Source organism: Protopterus annectens, chromosome 11.part0, assembly GCF_019279795.1.
Source record: "Protopterus annectens isolate FY-2018-M chromosome 11.part0, PAN1.0, whole genome shotgun sequence".
Classification (NCBI taxonomy): domain Eukaryota; kingdom Metazoa; phylum Chordata; order Ceratodontiformes; family Protopteridae; genus Protopterus; species Protopterus annectens.
In genome coordinates, this window is record NC_056745.1 from 681614234 (window position 1) to 681632310 (window position 18077).

The window sequence follows — 18077 nt, forward strand, 5'->3', positions numbered from 1 at the left end:
AAGCCCTCCATGATTCTAATAGCTCCAGATTGGCCTCGACAGCACTGGTACCCTCTGCTGAGGAGTTTAGTGCAGGAGCCTCCATGGCCTTTGCCTTGATTCCGCACCTTTTGTCTCAGGAGGGCAATCATTTCCTCAATGTCAGGATTCAGTCCCTGCATCTAACAGCCTGGCGTATTCTGTTCTAGAACCTGGAGGGTCGCAGCTTCCACAACAAGTTTTGAATGTTATTTTGGAGGCCAGACGGCCTAGTACAAGGAAAGTTTATGCTGGTAAATGGAGGAGATTTTTAATTTGGAGCAAAACAAAGAGCTTTGATGTTTCCAGGCCTGATTTAAGTGTTTCTCTTCAATATCTTACAGAATTATTAGACAAGGGTTTGTCTTTCTCCTCTATAAAGGTTCATGCTGCAGCCATTTCTGCTCACTATGACTGTGACCCTCCATTATTCTCTCATCCTTTGTTTAAGCAATTTCTTAGGGGGGCAAAGAACATAAGCCCCCACGTAGAGCTCCTACTCCTGCCTGGGATCTCAATTTTGTGTTGGAAAAGCTTACTTTACCTCCTTTTGAGCCTGCAGCTACTGCTGAGTTAAAGTTTTTGTCTTGGAAGACTGCTTTTTTGTTGGCCATTACGTCTGCTAGAAGGGTTTCTGAATTACAGGCTCTTATGGCAGTTGAACCCTTCCTAATATTTCATAAGGATAGGGTATCTCTGCGTACTAATCCTACTTTTATGCCTAAAGTGGTTTCAAAGGTGGCCTTGAACCAATCAATTCATTTGCCTACTTTTTATGCAGATCCCCAAAATAAAGGGGAGAAAATTTTGCACACTTTGGATATTCACAGGCAGTTGCGTTATTATTTGAGCAGGACTAAAGGGTTCAGACAGTCTCAGCAGTTGTTTGTTTCTTTTGCTTTAGGTTCTCAGGGGAAACCTGTTTCAAAACAAACTATTTCTAAGTGGATTGGGTTTTGTATTGCTTTTTGTTATTCTCATCATAAGGAGGTTCCGGCTGGAATCAGACCTCACTCCACTAGGGCTACTGCCACTTCTACAGCTTTTTTAAGGGGAGTAGCTACTAAAGATATTTTGGAAGCAGCTACTTGAAGTTCAGTGCATACTTTTTCTAAACACTACCACCCTTCCTCTTTATTCCAAATCTAGAGCTGGATTTGCCACTGCAATCTTACAGGGCATTTTGGCAGCTCCCAATGCTTTATAATTTTGCCAACCTCCCTTTACCTCTGCTTTGGGACTCTACCCATATGTAAGGACTGCAGCAATGTGAGATGAAGAACATAGTACAGTTTTGTACCTACCATAAATGTAGATGTTCGAAGATCCACATTGCTGCAGTCAATTACCCTCCCTCCTTCCCCTCTGTAGTTTGGTATGATTGTATGGTTTGGGTGGTAGCTGTCATTTGTACATGCCTTTTGGGAAGTATTCTATTTTTGGCTGTGGCCTTTCTTTTTAGGGCCTTCTGACATCTGGGGCAAGAAAAGACTGAGGATATGACGTCGGTCATGCGCTTTTATACCCTGACGCTCTGATGTCAGATCTGGCCATGACCGACGTCAGCCTAATACTTTGGTATTCGGGCCGACCGAGGACAGCGGACTACCCATATGTAAGGACTGCAGCAATGTGGATCTTCGAACATCTACATTTATGGTAGGTACAAAACTGTACTTTATTTGTAATTTAACGAAGAATCTGCGTGTGAATGCATATTTCTAGAACTTTTGATGGAGAGGTAGAATTGCTCCTGGTCTGTAATTCATGATGTCAGCAGATTATTTCCTTTCTGCAGAAGAATAATGAAGGATTTCTTCCACAGGGTAGGCACATAGTTTTCTTGTATCGAGCTACTTAACTTGTATGGATAAATGTTAGGCTAGCATGGATTTCAGCAACAGTTTTGATATATTCATGCAGAAGCTGGTCTGGTGCAGTAGTTCTAGCCTTGATTTTGAGTAGATACTTTGAGCATTGAGGTGGGCACTAAAGTAAGGAGAATATACTTTATGGGAGTTGATCGTGTCTGTCTGGAGTTTGTAGATTGGGATGAAGCTTGTTGGTTGTTGGTGCCTGTTTTATTAAGGAGGGAACAGAGTTGATGAGTGAGTGTTAAACTGGGTAGCAGTGTCATTGGATGTGTTTGATGAAGATGGGGGTAGGGTGGAATGTCTTGCCTGGGTGTAGGAGTTTATGGATGACCAGATGTTGAGTGGACTTCTGTGAATTTTTAAAGTTTCTGTAGTATATCTTCTAATCATGTTTTATACTTTGCTAAGATGTGTATATTGTTGAAAAGATGCCTGAGCTGTGTGCAAGAGTCAGGCTTTGCAGCCCGTATCTCTGGAAGTCGTGAGTTTTTTTTTCTGGCTATCCAAGAGGATGCATTTGTTTTAATTCTTTTAACTCTACATTGGCTTGTTCATTTATAATGTGTAGGAAGGTTTTGTTAAATTTGCCATCATCATCATCATCATCAAGTGGTAGCATTTTCAGCACCCTCACGTTGGCTTGTTTTAGGGTTGTAATGACAGTTTCTTGAATTCAGTGAGATTTCTGACCAAATTGTAGTCTTGAAATTTCTGTTGGGTTTTGATGTCAAGTGACACAAGATATGAGGAGATCACTTAGGCTGTTGGGTAGTGTGCCAGAGGATGCTTTTTGTCCTGGTAAAGATGTATGAATACAATCAAGGGTGGAGACTCTGGTAGTTGTTTTATGAAATCTAGTGGGTACGTGGATCATAAGTAAGAAGTACTAGGCTAGCTGCCCTTGCAGACCATTTTACATCTAGTCAGTTACCCTTTCTGTGCTCAAAATAACCTAGCCCATTTGATTAAAAATTGGCCTTACCCATTCCATGGTCGATAATTGTGATAACCCTAATGAGAATAACTAAGATCTTATACCATAGATAATTTGAGTCCCTCCCCATGCATGGAGTAAAGCATTTAGGAGCAGCCTCTGTCCATTAGTAATACATGGGTCAGTCCTGAGGTAAATTTTCTGTTTCCCATCCATGGAGCTAAGTTTCGGTTGAATATGGACAGGGATGAACTTTGTTTTATATGGATGGGAAGTCTGTCCCACAGCAGCAGTATCCACTGCAAAATGTACCTGTCTCTCCAAAGTGTTCTGTTGATGTTGTAGAAGTGGTTTAGATCCCTGGAGCGAGTATTTCAAATGCCATTTGACTTGCTGATGTACAGAAATCCATCAGTAATGAGTCTGAGGATGCCTTGTATGCCAGGCAAAAATCACCTCTTAACCGTCTGTAGGAAACAGAGTTTAGTGACCAAGCTTTGAGTTGGTCCATGTAGTACATATTGTTTAGTAAAAAAAGCAGGAGGTAGCAGCCACGGCTCTGTAGAATAACAGCTTTATTAGTAAAAGAGGTGAGCGCTTTCGTGGCACCAGCCACTTCATCAGACAATCAAAGAACAGTAAAACACAGCATTTATACCAAGCTTATCATTGCCATCAACTACCCAATTAATCCTTAATACCATATACCTAGTATAAAAAGTTTTATACCTAGTGTGAAAATTTTTAAAAGCTTAAAATTAAAAACAGCTTGACAATAGAAACAGCACATCACATCATACAACTTAATACATACAATATAAAAGTATACAAAAGTATAAAAGGTCGAGGGGGAAGGGGGTACTACCTACTATTTCTTTAAATCTCTATTTAGAAGAATGGGTTTAATATTAATTTTGTCATTCAGGCCTTACCCCAGTGTTAGCTCGTAGCCTTATAATCCATTCTAGTTCCCTAGTTTCTACTCTATTCCTAACATCTCCACTTCTATTGTCGGTATGGACTTTATCTATTACTAAAAATAAAAATTTGTGTCTCTCATCATGGTCCCTCACATGCCTGGCTAAGGCATTTGTCTCTATTCCTCTGGTGATATATGTATGCTCCCTCATCCCTTCTCTCAGCCTTCACGTTGCCATTCCAACGTAGAAGGCAGGACAAGACTGTGCAGTGTGCCAAGTATATAGTATTCATACTGTCACAGTTAGTTAATATTCTGAAGGTAAACTCCCCCTTTAGATCTGAATGTAGAAATCTACTTCCAGTGTCAACGAAGATGCAGTAATTACTTTTATTAGAGGGGAAGGTTCCATATCTGACTGCATTTTCTCTTCTTGTTTCCATGGTCCACATATTAATTTTTGTATAGATTTCTTTATTCTTAAAAGCAAATCTCAGGGTCTCACCTACCAGCCTTTTAACATCATCATCAGCACATAGTATATTCCAGTTTTTTCAATATACTTCCTGTAGAGATCTAATGTTACTCAAGTAGGATACTTGTACTCTCATAGGTTTCTGACTAACAGTTCCTCCATCTATGATGGTATCCATATCTGAAAAATATGGCTTACCTTTTCCTTCCCTTGCCTCAGATAGACCCACTAATGACTGATGTATCTCTTTTTCACTGTACCCTCTATGAATGAACCTTTCCTTCATGTTCTTGATCTCTTCCTCATACTTAGTTTGATTAGCTGTGAGTATTGATGCTCTCAGACCTTGGCCTCTTACAGTGTTCTTAAATATATGTCTTGGGTGCATGCTCTGTCTATGGAGATAGCTATTCCTATAACATTCTTTCCTATAGATTTCAGTTTCCAGAACACCTGTATCTTTTTGAAGTATCCTGACATCCAGATATTCTATAACATCATAGGAATGCTTCATTGAAAATTTAAGGAAGCTGGTACTATTATCTATTTTGTGGAAGAATGATAGAAATAAGGCTACATCACCTCCCCATAAAATAGAGAGATCATCCACAAATCTCCTGTATAACGTCAGATGCCTTCCCATCTCAGTGAGTAGGAATTCTTTCTCCCACATAGCCATAACAATATTTGCGTAGCCATTTACACATGGCCACGCCATCCTTTTGTCTATATAAATTTCCTTCAAACAGAAAGATATTGTTCTGTAATATCAGTTCCATCAACAGTGATAATAGATCAATAACTTGTACATCATATGTTTCGTCTTCCATTAAATACGGTTTGAAGAGCTCAACACCGTTACTATTAGGGATGACTGTTTATAGAGATTTCATATCCAACGTAATCATGAGCCATCTATCCTCCACAGCTATACTCTTACAAAATGCATACAGATCTTTTAAAAACTGTTTTGTATCAATTAATATATATATATATATATATATATATATATATATACACACACATTCTTTTTCAACACAGTTTTAAGGTGGTGCTCCACAAAAATGGACAAAGGTTCAGTACACCAGCCCCTCTCTGATACAATAGTTCTCATGGGGGGGCACTCTGGGATGTTTATGTATTTTGGGGAGTCCTTGCATGATGGGCAGAACAGGTTTGTCTACTATGAAGTACTTGAATAGCTCTTGGCTAATAACTCGACGCTGTAAGCATTCAAATAATGCATTGTATATTAACATGTTGCTTACATGCACCTGTTGAATATCTACTTTCTGATAAGAAATGTCATCATTCAACATTGTCAGCATAGATTCCTTATAAAAAACATAATCCATCACCACTAGAGAACCACCTTTATCAGCTGGTCTCACTGCGATGGAACGATCATTACACAAAACCTCCAAAGCTTCTTTTTCTTCTCAGTTTAAATTATAGAAGCGTTTTTTTTTTAAAATACCACTATCATGCATCTTATATATTTCATTTATATATGCTTTTTCGACTGCCTCAATAGCAGCATTGTTTACAGGAATATAGCTACTTGGTTTCTTAAAAATGTTCACACAGCTATTACTCATATTATTGTCTCCAGACTGAGATTTAAGCATAAGATTCCTAGTAAACATTTTAAGTTCTATAATATTGTCGGTCACATCCATTCTACTTGCTGGTACAAAGGATTTCCCTTTGTTCAATACACTTATCTCAGAATCAGTTAAAATCCGCCGTGATATATTCCATACTAATGGATGTTGGATTGTTGCCACATTTTCTTGAACGTCATAGGTTGTTCCTCTTCTATGGATGCTTTCCGTTTCATCTTTCCTCTGCTCGTGGAGCGGTTCCGAAAATTTGTAATTCATATAGGATATGGTGAAGAAAGAGCCGTGCTGTCAGATGGAACTGATGACATATGGCTACTGTTAAAGTTAGTAAATATATTTCTTTCTGCAAATGTGCTGCGAGCTCCTCTCTCAGGCCTCTGTATCTTACTGCTGCTTGTGGAATCAGAGGGAGGTGTGGTAGGAAGTGGTGTTACAGCATTAGAGTTCTCTATTGCATCTCTAACAAGAAAATTGGCAAGTTCAATTGGTTGCTTAGGAACCAATTGAGATTCAATGGGCTAAGTAGAGCTACTGGTATTCACAGCATTGTTATGTTCTGGACCAAGCAAAGACACGCCCACTAGAAAAATCTTGCAAGTCCCTTTGCACTTTCTTTTTCTTATAGCCCATCAGTTGCTGATCATAAACAGATATAAGTTCCAAAACATAGTCTAATTTTAAATCAACAATAGCATGCAGATATATTTCATAGAGTTCTGCTTGCAGTTTACAGACCTTGGCTTAAAGAAATCTATTAGTAGCGACTGGTTTCTAAGTTAATTTGCTACCACTTTAATAATAAATCTTTGTACATAGTTCCATATGTGGGCATTTTCAGTACCCTTAAGCCCCGAGGGACTGTAAGTTTCAGACAGGCTTCAAAATAAAGTCTCTGTGACTGAAGCTGTTTCAATTTCCGTAAATCATTCTCAGTTTTAAACCAGACTTTTCTCTTTGCAGCAACAGCATACTCACTGTTCTCTTCTTGCTGCAAATCTTGCACTAGAGGCTCTTCCTCTAGCAAGGGGTTGTTTTTGACCTCAAGAAGTTCATACAGGTTCCTTTGTATAAAATTCCTCCGATTTCCCTTTTCAGGGGCATAATCCAGTTCAATAATAGAGACATTTCCCTCTGCCATGTCCAGCACCACCTGTAATGTAAGTGAATCTGCAGTAAAAACCAAACGGTGCTGGCAAGAGTTACCTCCAACAACAATGAAATGAACAGTAAAAAACAAAGCAGGAGGTAGCAGCCATGGCTAAGTAGAATAACAGCTTTATTAGTAAAAGAGGTGAGCGCTTTCGTGGCACCAGCCAATTCATCAGACAATCAAAGAACATTAAAACACAGCATTTATACCAAGCTTATCATTGCCATCAACTACCCAATTAATCCTTAAACCATATACCTAGAATAAAAAGTTTTATACCTAGTGTGAAAATTTTAAAAGCTTAAAATTAAAAACAGCTTGACAATAGAAACAGCATATCACATCATACAACTTAATACATACAATATAAAAGTATAAAAAAGTATAAAAGGTCGAGGGCGGGGGTACTACCTACTATTTCTTTAAATCTCTATTTAGAAGAATGGGTTTAATATTAATTTTGTCATTCAGGCCTTACCCCAATGTTAGCTCGTAGCCTTATAATCCATTCTAGTTCCCTAGTTTCTACTCTGTTCCTAACATCTCCACTTCTATTGTCGGTATGGACTTTATCTATTACTAAAAAATTTGTGTCTCATCATGGTCCCTCACATGCCTGACTAAGGCATTTGCCTCCATTCCTCTGGTGATATCATATATATGCTCCCTCATCCGGTCTCTCAACCTTTGCGTTGTCATTCCTGCGTAGAAGGCAGGACAGACTGTGCAGTGTGCCAAGTATATAATATTCATACTGTCACAGTTAGCGAATATTCTGAAGGTAAACTCCTCCTTTAGATCTGAATGTAGAAATCTACTTCCAGTGTCAGCGAATGTGCAGTAATTACATTTATTACAGGGGAAGGTTCCATGTCTGACTGCATTTTCTCTTCATTTCATTGTTGTTGGAGGTAACTCTTGCCAGCACCGTTTGGTTTTTACTGCGGATTCATTTACATTACGAGTGGTGCTGGACATGGCAGAGGGTAATGTCTCTATTATTGAACTGGATTATGCCCCTGAAAAGGGAAATCGAAGGAATTTTATACAAAGGAACCTGCATGAACTTCTTGAGGTCAAAAACAACCCAGTGCTAGAAGTAGAGCCTCCAGTGCAATATTTGCAGCAAGAAGAGAACAGTGAGTATGTTGTTGCTGCAATGAGAAAAGACTTGTTGAAAATTGAGAATGATTTATGGAAATTGAAACTGCTTCAGTCAGAGACTTTATTTTGAAGCCTGTCTGAAGCTTAATATAGTCCCTTGGGACTTAAGGGTACTGAAAATGCCCACATATGGAACTATGTACAAAGATTTATGATTAAAGTGGCAGCAGATTAACTTAGAAGCCAGTCGCAATTATATGCAGCTACTAATAGTTTTCTTGAAGCCAGAAGAACCCACTATATCATCCAATGTCTGTAAACTGCAAGTAGAAGTCTATGAAAAATATCCGCATGCTATTGTTGATTTAAAATTAGACTATGTTTTGGAACTTATATCTGTTTATGATCAGCAACTGATGGGCTATAAGAAAAAGAAAGTGCAAAGGGACTTACAAGATTTTTCTAGTGGGCGTGTCTTTGCTTTGCCCAAAAAACATAATGCTGTGAATAGCAGTAGCTCTACTCAGCCCATTGAATCTCAATTGATTCCTAAGCAACCGATTGGGCTTGCCAATTCTCTTGTTAGAGATACAATAGAGAACTCTAATGCTGTGATGCCACATGTTCTTCGTGTTTCACTGTTGCAGTCATTACACTTGGGTTATCCTGCTGGCAGGCTACCCTCAGTCTGCTATCCTGCTGGCAGGCTACCCTCAGTCGGCCTGAATTCCAAAGTCTAGGTCTGGCGTCGGTTGCTATCGCCTCTTCCCTGATGTCAGTGCGCCAGGGGTATAAAAGATGCAGCAGACGCCATTTTCCTCGGTCTTTCTTGCCGCGCGGTGCCCGAAGCATAAGCAGGTCGCAAGTGCCGGTCGGCCGACTCCTGAGATTTTCGTGTTCGAATTTCAGATCCAAAGTCTTCATTAAAAGCTAAGTACCCCATTGGGGAAACTTTTTTCTTGCTCCAGACCGATGTCAGAAAAAGTTAATTGTATTTCTTGTGGGAAGCAAATACCTCGTAAGGACTTTTTCTTACTGTATTCCTTGCCTAGGCCCTGACCACGACATTGCTAGTTGTCGGTTTTGTGCTAGATTTAACCAACACACACCGTTAAGCGTCGGTACGATTTTGCATTACACTATTTTGGCAGAAGATTTAATTATGCAATGTCGTCGGATAGCCATCCTACTACCGGAATTCACAAGAAACGCAAAGAAAAAGAAAAGGACAGGCATCTGAGGTCCAAAACAGATGACAAGGCTTCTTCTAAGCCAGTTGCCAGTTTGCTGGTTCTCAGTGAGGCGCCTTCGCAGCCCCTGGCACCTGTTACTTTAGACCCGCAGGCCGCTACCGACTCCCACGTGGAGTCGCCTAGGCCACTGGAGGCTCAAGGTATTGGACCTTCGGAAACTATTCCCTCAGATGGGCCCAGAGCCACTGAGCAGGCATCAGCTTCTGAGGGTGTTTTCAAACCAACTCAATTATACATTAAAATGACCTCAGCTTCAAAGGCAAAGACTAAAGCACCCTTAAAGACAAAGAAACAAGTACAACAGCCTCATGGACAGGCCTCCATTCCCAAAAAACAGATGCTCAAAATGGCTGAAGACTTGATTACTTTGATCAGGGGTTCCCATCCCCCACCTGATAAAAGGCCTAGGCAAGAGACAGAATATGAATCTTCTGATCAGGTTTCCATTTCCTCTGATACCTCTTCTGATCAGGAATACTCTTCCTCCCTGTGAGGATTCTGATGCTGAAGAATCTATCCTTTCAGCCTCTCCTCCTGAGGATTACTCATTTGGGGAAACCTTGCATACCATGAGGGAGCATTTCCACTGGGAGAGCCAAGATTTTTCAGAATCTAAGAAAAGGCTCACAGACTTCCTTTTACTACCACAACACAGGCCGCTAGCTGTTCCACCTGTGTTAGACATTGTTGGTGTATTTTCAGAGTCCAGTCTGACCCCTGAATCCTTACCTCAAGCTCCTCTTAAGCCGGACAGGTGCTTCAGGGTTCCTGACTCTCATAAATTCCTTTTCAAAAATGCTACTGCTGACCCAGAAACTATCTCTCAGGGTCCCAAAGGGGTCAAGGCTACTGCTGCAAAAAACCCTACCCCCTCTGACAGGGATTCTAGGGCACTGGACAGATGGGGAAAAAAGATTTACACTTCCGCTACCTTTGCTATAAGGGCTTTAAATTGTCAGTTTCATATGCTCAAATATCAGCAATATATTATGTCACTGCTTAAACAGAAAATGTTGACAAATTCTGAATGTGCAGAAAACAAAGAAATGCAGGATTTATTGCATGCAGCTGAACAAGTTGGAAAGCATACGCTGCAATGTGGTTTTGATAATTTGGAGGCCTCCTGCAGAGCCGCTGTTACGGGTTCTGTCATCAGGAGGCATGCTTGGTTAAAGGACCAAAGTCTGCCTGATCATGTCAAAGCAAAATTATTAGATGCCCCATTACAGCATGATACTTTGTTTGGTGTTAAAGCAGAAGAGGTATTAAAGAAAATGGAGGACAAAACTAAATCTATGCAAACGGTTAAGGATTTCTTACAGGTTCAGCCTCCAAGATTTAACAAAGAACAGAAAGGCCTACAAAGAATTGGTCCTTTCCAGTGTCAGACAGACCACAAAGGGGCAGATATAGACACCCAAGAGGCAGATCCCAGCCCCAAGGCATACAGGTCTAAACAGTGGGATGCTTCTACCTCCAAAAGTGGAGAAAACAAATCACCGCCATACAGGAAACAGTTCCAATGACTCCCCCCTGCCTGCAGCAAGCACTTATCTTCTGGCAGCACCTTTAGGGGGAAAACTAGCACTTTTTTCTTAAAACTTGCACATAACCCAGGACAAATGGGTCCTGGACATAGTGTCACAGGGCTACAAGTTCCACTTCCATACCCTGCCAAGGACAAACGGTTGGCCAAAAGCAAGTGTCATCCCTCATGGACATGAGGGACATTCAACAAGTACCAGAGCAAGAGCAGGGACAAGGATTTTATTCAAGACTGTTCCTGGTGCCAAGAATGGACAAGACCTTGAGACCAGTACTGGAGCTATCTATTCTAAATACGTTTCTGGATATACCAAAATTCAAAATGTTGACAATACAGCAACTTCTGCCCATGCTGGGCAAGATGGCTTGGCTTGTGACTTGAGACCTAAAAGAGGCATACCTGCATGTCCCAATCAGAAAAACATACAGAAGATACCTCAGATTCAAAGCTGGCTCAATGCATTACCAATTCTCTGCACTGCCCTTTGGCTTATCTACTGCACCCAGGGTCTTCACAAAGTGCTTAGCACCAGTAATTACATTCTGCAAGCAAAGAGGAATACAAATATATCCTCACCTGGATGACTGCCTCATTCAAGCAGAGAACAAGGACATTCTACTACAGCATTTGGCGTTTGTAAAGAGATTTCTAACAGGCCTAGGGTACACAGTCAGTGAAAATAAATCAAAACTAGTACCCTCTCAAGAGATAATATTCCTGGGTGCAAGCTTATATACAACTGCCCAGATGGCTTATCTCACACCAGACAAACAAAGACAACTGACTACCTATTTCATCCTGTTGGCAACAAAGGCCCAGTTATCTGCAAGAAAAATTCTGCAGGCATTGGGCTTCATGGCATCCTGCATTCTACTATTTCCATATGCGAGACTGCATATGAGGAAACTTCAGTGGTACCTAAAAAGTGTTTAGACTCAACATTGCCACAGCCTGCAAACAATAATTACCCTCATTCCCTGCCTGCAACAGGAGTTTCGTTGGTGGGCGAAGGCTTGTCACCAGAACAAGGGACGGACATTCACTTTACCCCCAGGCAGACATTAACAACGGATGCATCAGATTATGCCTGGGGAGCCCACATGGCAGGAAGATGTATTCAAGGCACATGGTTCACAAACCAAATGCATCTACATATCAACCAAAAAGAGATGCTAGCTGTTCAGAATGCTCTGACAGCCTTCAAGGACCTACTTTATCCAGGACAACTACTGATAAAGACAGACAACACCACGGTCATGTGGTATATAAACAAGCAGGGAGGCACTCAGTCTTACCCCCTTTGCAGACTAGCCATGACTTTGAGGGACACAGCATTGACTTACCAAGTATATTTGCAGGCACAATTCCTGCCAGGAAAGATAAATACTCTGGCAGATGAACTAAGCAGAAACCTAATGGATCCCCACAAGTGGAAATTGGATCCACAAGGCTTCAGCATGGTAACAAGGAAATGGGGATGCCCGGATATAGATATATTTGCCTGTCCTCACAACAACCAACTAAAGATTCTGCACAAGGACTTATCACAGACAAGCATGGAAAGTGGATGCCCTATCTTTCAGCTGGAAAAGCTTAGCAGTATATGCCTTTCTTCCACTGCCTCTCCTCCCCAAGGTACTCCTAAAGGTCAGACAAGAGAAGCCAAAGATGATACTGATTGCCCCAGACTTGGCCCCACCAGCACCGGTATCCAATCCTAAGGAACTTGTCTAAACGCCCGGCTTGGACCTTGCCTCAAATACCTCATCTACTATCCCAACAAAACAATCAGATCCTGCACAGCCAACTAAAGACCTTAAATCTGGCAGCATGGCAGATAATGTAGTGATACAAAACACACCTCTCACTAAAGCTGTGATGGATGTCATTTTGGAGGCCAGAAGGCCTAGTACCAGAAAATCATACACTGGAAAATGGAAGAGATTCTGTGCTTGGAACCAGGCACAAGGAATTGACACAGCTGTACCAAATATTCCTCAGATTTTGCAATACTTAACTGAGATGCTGGACAAAGGCCTATCCTTTTCATCAATTAAAATTCATGCCTCTGCCATTTCGGCTCATTACAATACAGTCTCACTAGTCTTTTCTCATCCCTTGTTAAGGCAGTACCTCAGAGGAGCCAAAAACTTAAGGACTCCAAGGAGATCACCAATACCAGCATGGGACCTCAATTATGTTTTGGAAAAACTCACCCTGCCTCCTTTTGAGCCAGCTGCTACAGCTGATATACAGTTTTTATCTTGGAAAACAGCTCTGCTCCTAGCAATAACCTCTGCAAGACGAGTCTTAGAGCTAGAGGCACTCATGGCTTTGGAACCTTTTATCATTTTTTATCCAGACAGGGTTTCTCTGAGGACAAACTCGACGTTTATGCCCAAGTAGTGTCCAGTGTGGCCCTTAACCAAACTATTCATCTGCCTACTTTTTATCCAAACCCACAGAATAAGGGGGAGAGAATTCTGCATTCTTTGGACATACACAGACAGCTACGCTTCTACTTGGACAGAACCAAAGCTTTCAGAAAGACAGAGCAACTATTAGTGGCATATGCTGCAGGATCACAAGGAAAGGCTATCTCAAAGTGGATAGGCCACTGTATTCATTTCTGCTATTCACAACATGACAAGCCAGTGCCTAAGGGCATTAGGCCACATTTTTACCAGAGCAGCAGCCTTGCTCAGGGGAGTACCAACCAAAGACATTTTAGAGGCTGCTACCTGGAGTTCATTGCACACCTTTACAAAGCACTGTCATTTACCACTCTACTCTAAATCCAGGGCAGGCTTTGCCACTGCAGTTCTGCAGGGCTTCATAGCTGCTCCTAATGCTATTTTGCTCCAGCCTCCCAACCATAGCTTTGGGATACAACCCAAGTGTAATGACTGCAACAGTGAAACACAAAGAACATAGTATAGTTGTGTACACTTACCGTAAATGTAGATGTTCGAGTGTATTCACTGTTGCAGTCCAGGTTACCCACCCACCACCCCCTATATCTTTGCTGCAACTTAACTGCACTTCTCTAATGTATACAAGCTATGTGGTGTATTTGCTTGTAGATGAAGGTATTCTATGTTTTGGTGCATGCATGTTCTATTGGCATATTTTTAGCCTACCCTTTTGGGGGCACCTGACATCTGGGGCAAGAAAAACTGAGGAAAAAGGCGTCCGCTGCATCTTTTATACCCCTGGGGCACTGACGTCAGGGAAGAGGCGACAGCAATCGACACCGGACCTAGACTTTGGGAATCAGGCCGACTGAGGTTAGCCTGCCAGCAGGATAATCCAAGTGTAATGACTCCAACAGTGAATACACTCGAACATCTACATTTATGGTAAGTGTACACAACTGTACTTTCCTACCACACCTCCCTCTGATTCCACAAGCAGCAGTGAGATTCAGAGGCCTGAGAAAGGAGCTTGCAGCAAATTTGCAGAAAGAAATGTATCTACTAACTTTAACAGTAGCCGTATGTCATCAGTTCCATCTGACAGCACGGCTCTTTCTTCACCGTATCCTGTACGAATTACAAATTTTCCGAACCACTACACGAGCAGAGGAAGGATGAAATGGAAAGCATCCATAGAAGAGGAACAACCTATGATGTTCAAGAAAATGTGGCAACAATCCAACATCCATTAGTATGGAAAAAATCACGGCGGATTTTAACTGATTCTGAGATAAGTGTATTGAACAAAGGGAAATCCTTTGTACCGGCAAGTAGAATGGATGTGACTGACAATGTTATAGAACTTAAAATGTTTACTAGGAATTTTATGCTTAACTCTCAGTTTGGTGACAATAATATGAGTAATAGCTGTGTGAACATTTTTAAGAAACCAAGTAGCTATAGTCCTGTAAACAATGCTGCCATTGAGGCAGTCGAAAAAGCATATATAAATGAAATATATAAGATGCATGACAGTGGTATTTAAAAAAAAACACTTCTATAATTTAAACTGTGAAGAAAAAGAAGCTTTGGAGGTTTTGTGTAATGATCGTTCCATCGCAGTGAGACCAGCTGATAAAGGTGGTTCTCTAGTGGTGATGGATTATGTTTTTTATAAGGAATCTATGCTGACAATGTTGAATGATGACATTTCTTATCAGAAAGTAGATATTCAACAGGTGCATGTAAGCAGCATGTTAATATACAATGCATTATTTGAATGCTTACAGCGTCGAGTTATTAGCCAAGAGCTATTCAAGTACTTCATAGTAGACAAACCTGTTCTACCTATCATACAAGGACTCCCCAAAATACATAAACATCCCAGAGTGCCCCCCATGAGACCCATTGTATCAGGGAGGGGCTGGTGTACTGAACCTTTGTCCATTTTTGTGGAGCACCACCTTAAAACTGTGTTGAAAAATAATGTATATATATTAATTGATACAAAACAGTTTTTAAAAGATTTGTATGGATTTTCTAAGAGTATAGCTGTGGAGGATAGATGGCTCATGACTACGTTGGATGTGAAATCTCTATTCACAATCATCCCTAATAGTAAAGACATTGAGCTCTTCAAACAGTATTTAATGGGAGGCAAAACATATGATGTACAAGTTATTGAGTTATCACTGTTGATGGAACTGATATTAAAGAACAATATCTTTCTGTCTGAAAGAAATTTATATAGACAAAAGGATGGCATGGCCATGGGCACTTCATGTGTAAATGGCTACGCGAATATTGTTATGGCTATGTGGGAGAAAGAATTCCTACTCACTGAGATGGGAAGGCATCTGACGTTATACAGGAGATTTGTGGATGATTTCTCTATTTTATGGGGAGGTGATGTAGCCTCATTTCTATCATTCTTCCACAAAATAGATAATAGTACCAGCTTCCTTAAATTTTCAGTGAAGCATTCCTATGATATTACAGAATACCTGGATGTCAGGATACTTCAAAAAGATACAGGTGTTCTGGAAACTGAAATCTATAGGAAAGAATGTTATAGGAATAGCTATCTCCATAGACAGAGCATGCACCCGAGACATATATTTAAGAATACTGTAAGAGGCCAAGGACTGAGAACATCAAGACTCACAGCTAATCAAAATAAGTATGAGGAAGAGATCAAGAACACGAAGGAAAGGTTCATACATAGAGGGTACAGTGAGAAAGAGATAGAACAGTCATTAGTGGGTCTATCTGAGGCAAGGGAAGGAACAGGTAAGCCGCATTATTCAGATATGGATACCATCATAGATGGAGGAACTGTTAGTCAGAAACCTATGAGAGTACAAGTATCCTACTTGAGTAACATTAGATCTCTACAGGAAGTATATCGAATAAACTGGAATATACTATGTGCTGATGATGATGTTAAAAGGCTGGTAGGTGAGACCCCGAGATTTGCTTTTAAGAATAAAAAATCTATAAAAAGATTATGTGGACCGCAACCCTTGGAAACAAGAAGAGAAAATGCAGTCAGATATGGAACCTTCCCCTCTAATAAATGTAATTACTGCACCTTCGTTGACACTGGAAGTAGATTTCTACATTCAGATCTAAAGGAGGTGTTTACCTTCAGAATATTAGCTAACTGTGACAGTATGAATATTATATACTTGGCACACTGCACAGTCTTGTCTTGCCTTCTATGTTGAAATGACAACGTGAAGGCTGAGAGACAGGATGAGGGAGCATATATATGATATCACCAGAGGAAGAGAGACAAATGCCTTAGCCAGGCATGTGAGGGACCATGATGAGAGACACAAATATTTATATTTAGTAATAAAGTCCATACCGACAATCGAGGTGGAGATGTGAGGAATAGAGTAGAAACTAGGGATCTAGAGTGGATTATAAGGCTATGAGATAACATTGAGGTAGGCCTGAATGACAAAATTAATATTAAACCCATTCTTCTAAATAGAGATTTAAAGAAATAGTAGGTAGTACCCCTCTCCCTCTCGACCTTTTATACTTTTTTATACTTTTATATTGCATGTATTAAGTTGTATGATGTGCTATGCTGTTTCTATTGTCAAGCTGTTTTTAATTTTAAGCTTTTAAAATTTTTCACACTAGGTATAAAAGTTTTTATACTAGGTATATGGTTTTAAGGATTAATTGGGTAGTTGATGGCAATGACAAGCTTGGTATAAATGCTGTGTTTTACTGTTCTTTGATTGTCTGATGAAGTGGCTGGTGCCATGAAAGCACCCACCTATTTTACTAATAAAGCTGTTATTCTGCATAGCCGTGGCTGCTACCTCCTGCTTTGTTTACTGTTCATTTCATTGTTGTTGGAGGTAACTCTTGCCAGCACCATTTGGTTTTTACTGTGGACATATTGTTTAGGCTTTGTATCCTTTCAGTAAGGTATCTCTGTGGGCGTTCCAGTTGTCGTATGTGCCTAGACATATACATGCCAAAGGGGGCATTGTATTCAATGAATGGCCTAATGAGGGCTGAGTAAAGGGGGCAGTGATATTCTTAGATCTAGACACACAAAAATTGCTTTGCTGAAATTCTCTTCAATACATCATAAGTAAGCATTCCCCTTAAGAGATTAATTATATCATCATCCAAATGTTTTACATGTGCAACACAGACTTCCTGGGTTCCATTTTGGGAATGTGTTTTTATAATCCTTAAAGATTCCACATCAGGCCACACATCATTATTTAGTATTTCTAAAGATCCAGAAAAATTTATAATTTTCAGAGTAACTATGGAAATGTGGTGTCTTTGTTACAACCTCATGTGAAAACTCTGACAGAAATGCCAAAGGCACAGGCAAGCTCAAAATTGGATAATTATTCACTCCTTTAAGATCTACCATCAGGTTCTAAGGCTTCAAATCCTTGTGCAGAACCCTCCTTTAGTGACAGGTAACAGTGTCCTGCAGGATCTGATGCACAAATCTCTTAAGCAAACTATCAAAGTTCTGTCCAGATGGTATGAATTTATATACTTAAGATCCATGGACACACTAATTCAAAAATTAAATGGAACCTTGAGTATTGCTTGAGCACATCTTGGAGTCCAACAATATAACTCTTGTAAAAGAAAAATATCACGAACATTTCTTTTTGTCATTATGAAAAATTATCAATGCAACTTGTAAATTTGTGGAATTATGTCATGCTTTTGCTACTATTTGTAAGGCAGCTTGCACTGTATTAAATTTGTTTAA

The 18077-nt window shown here is 40.3% G+C and overlaps 1 protein-coding gene across 1 annotated transcript in view; it reads left to right on the forward strand.

Annotated features, from left to right (window-relative positions):
* Positions 1 to 18077, forward strand: part of POLR3B (RNA polymerase III subunit B) — a gene marked incomplete in the record, with an annotated part of 1742661 nt that overhangs the window by 923554 nt on the left and 801030 nt on the right.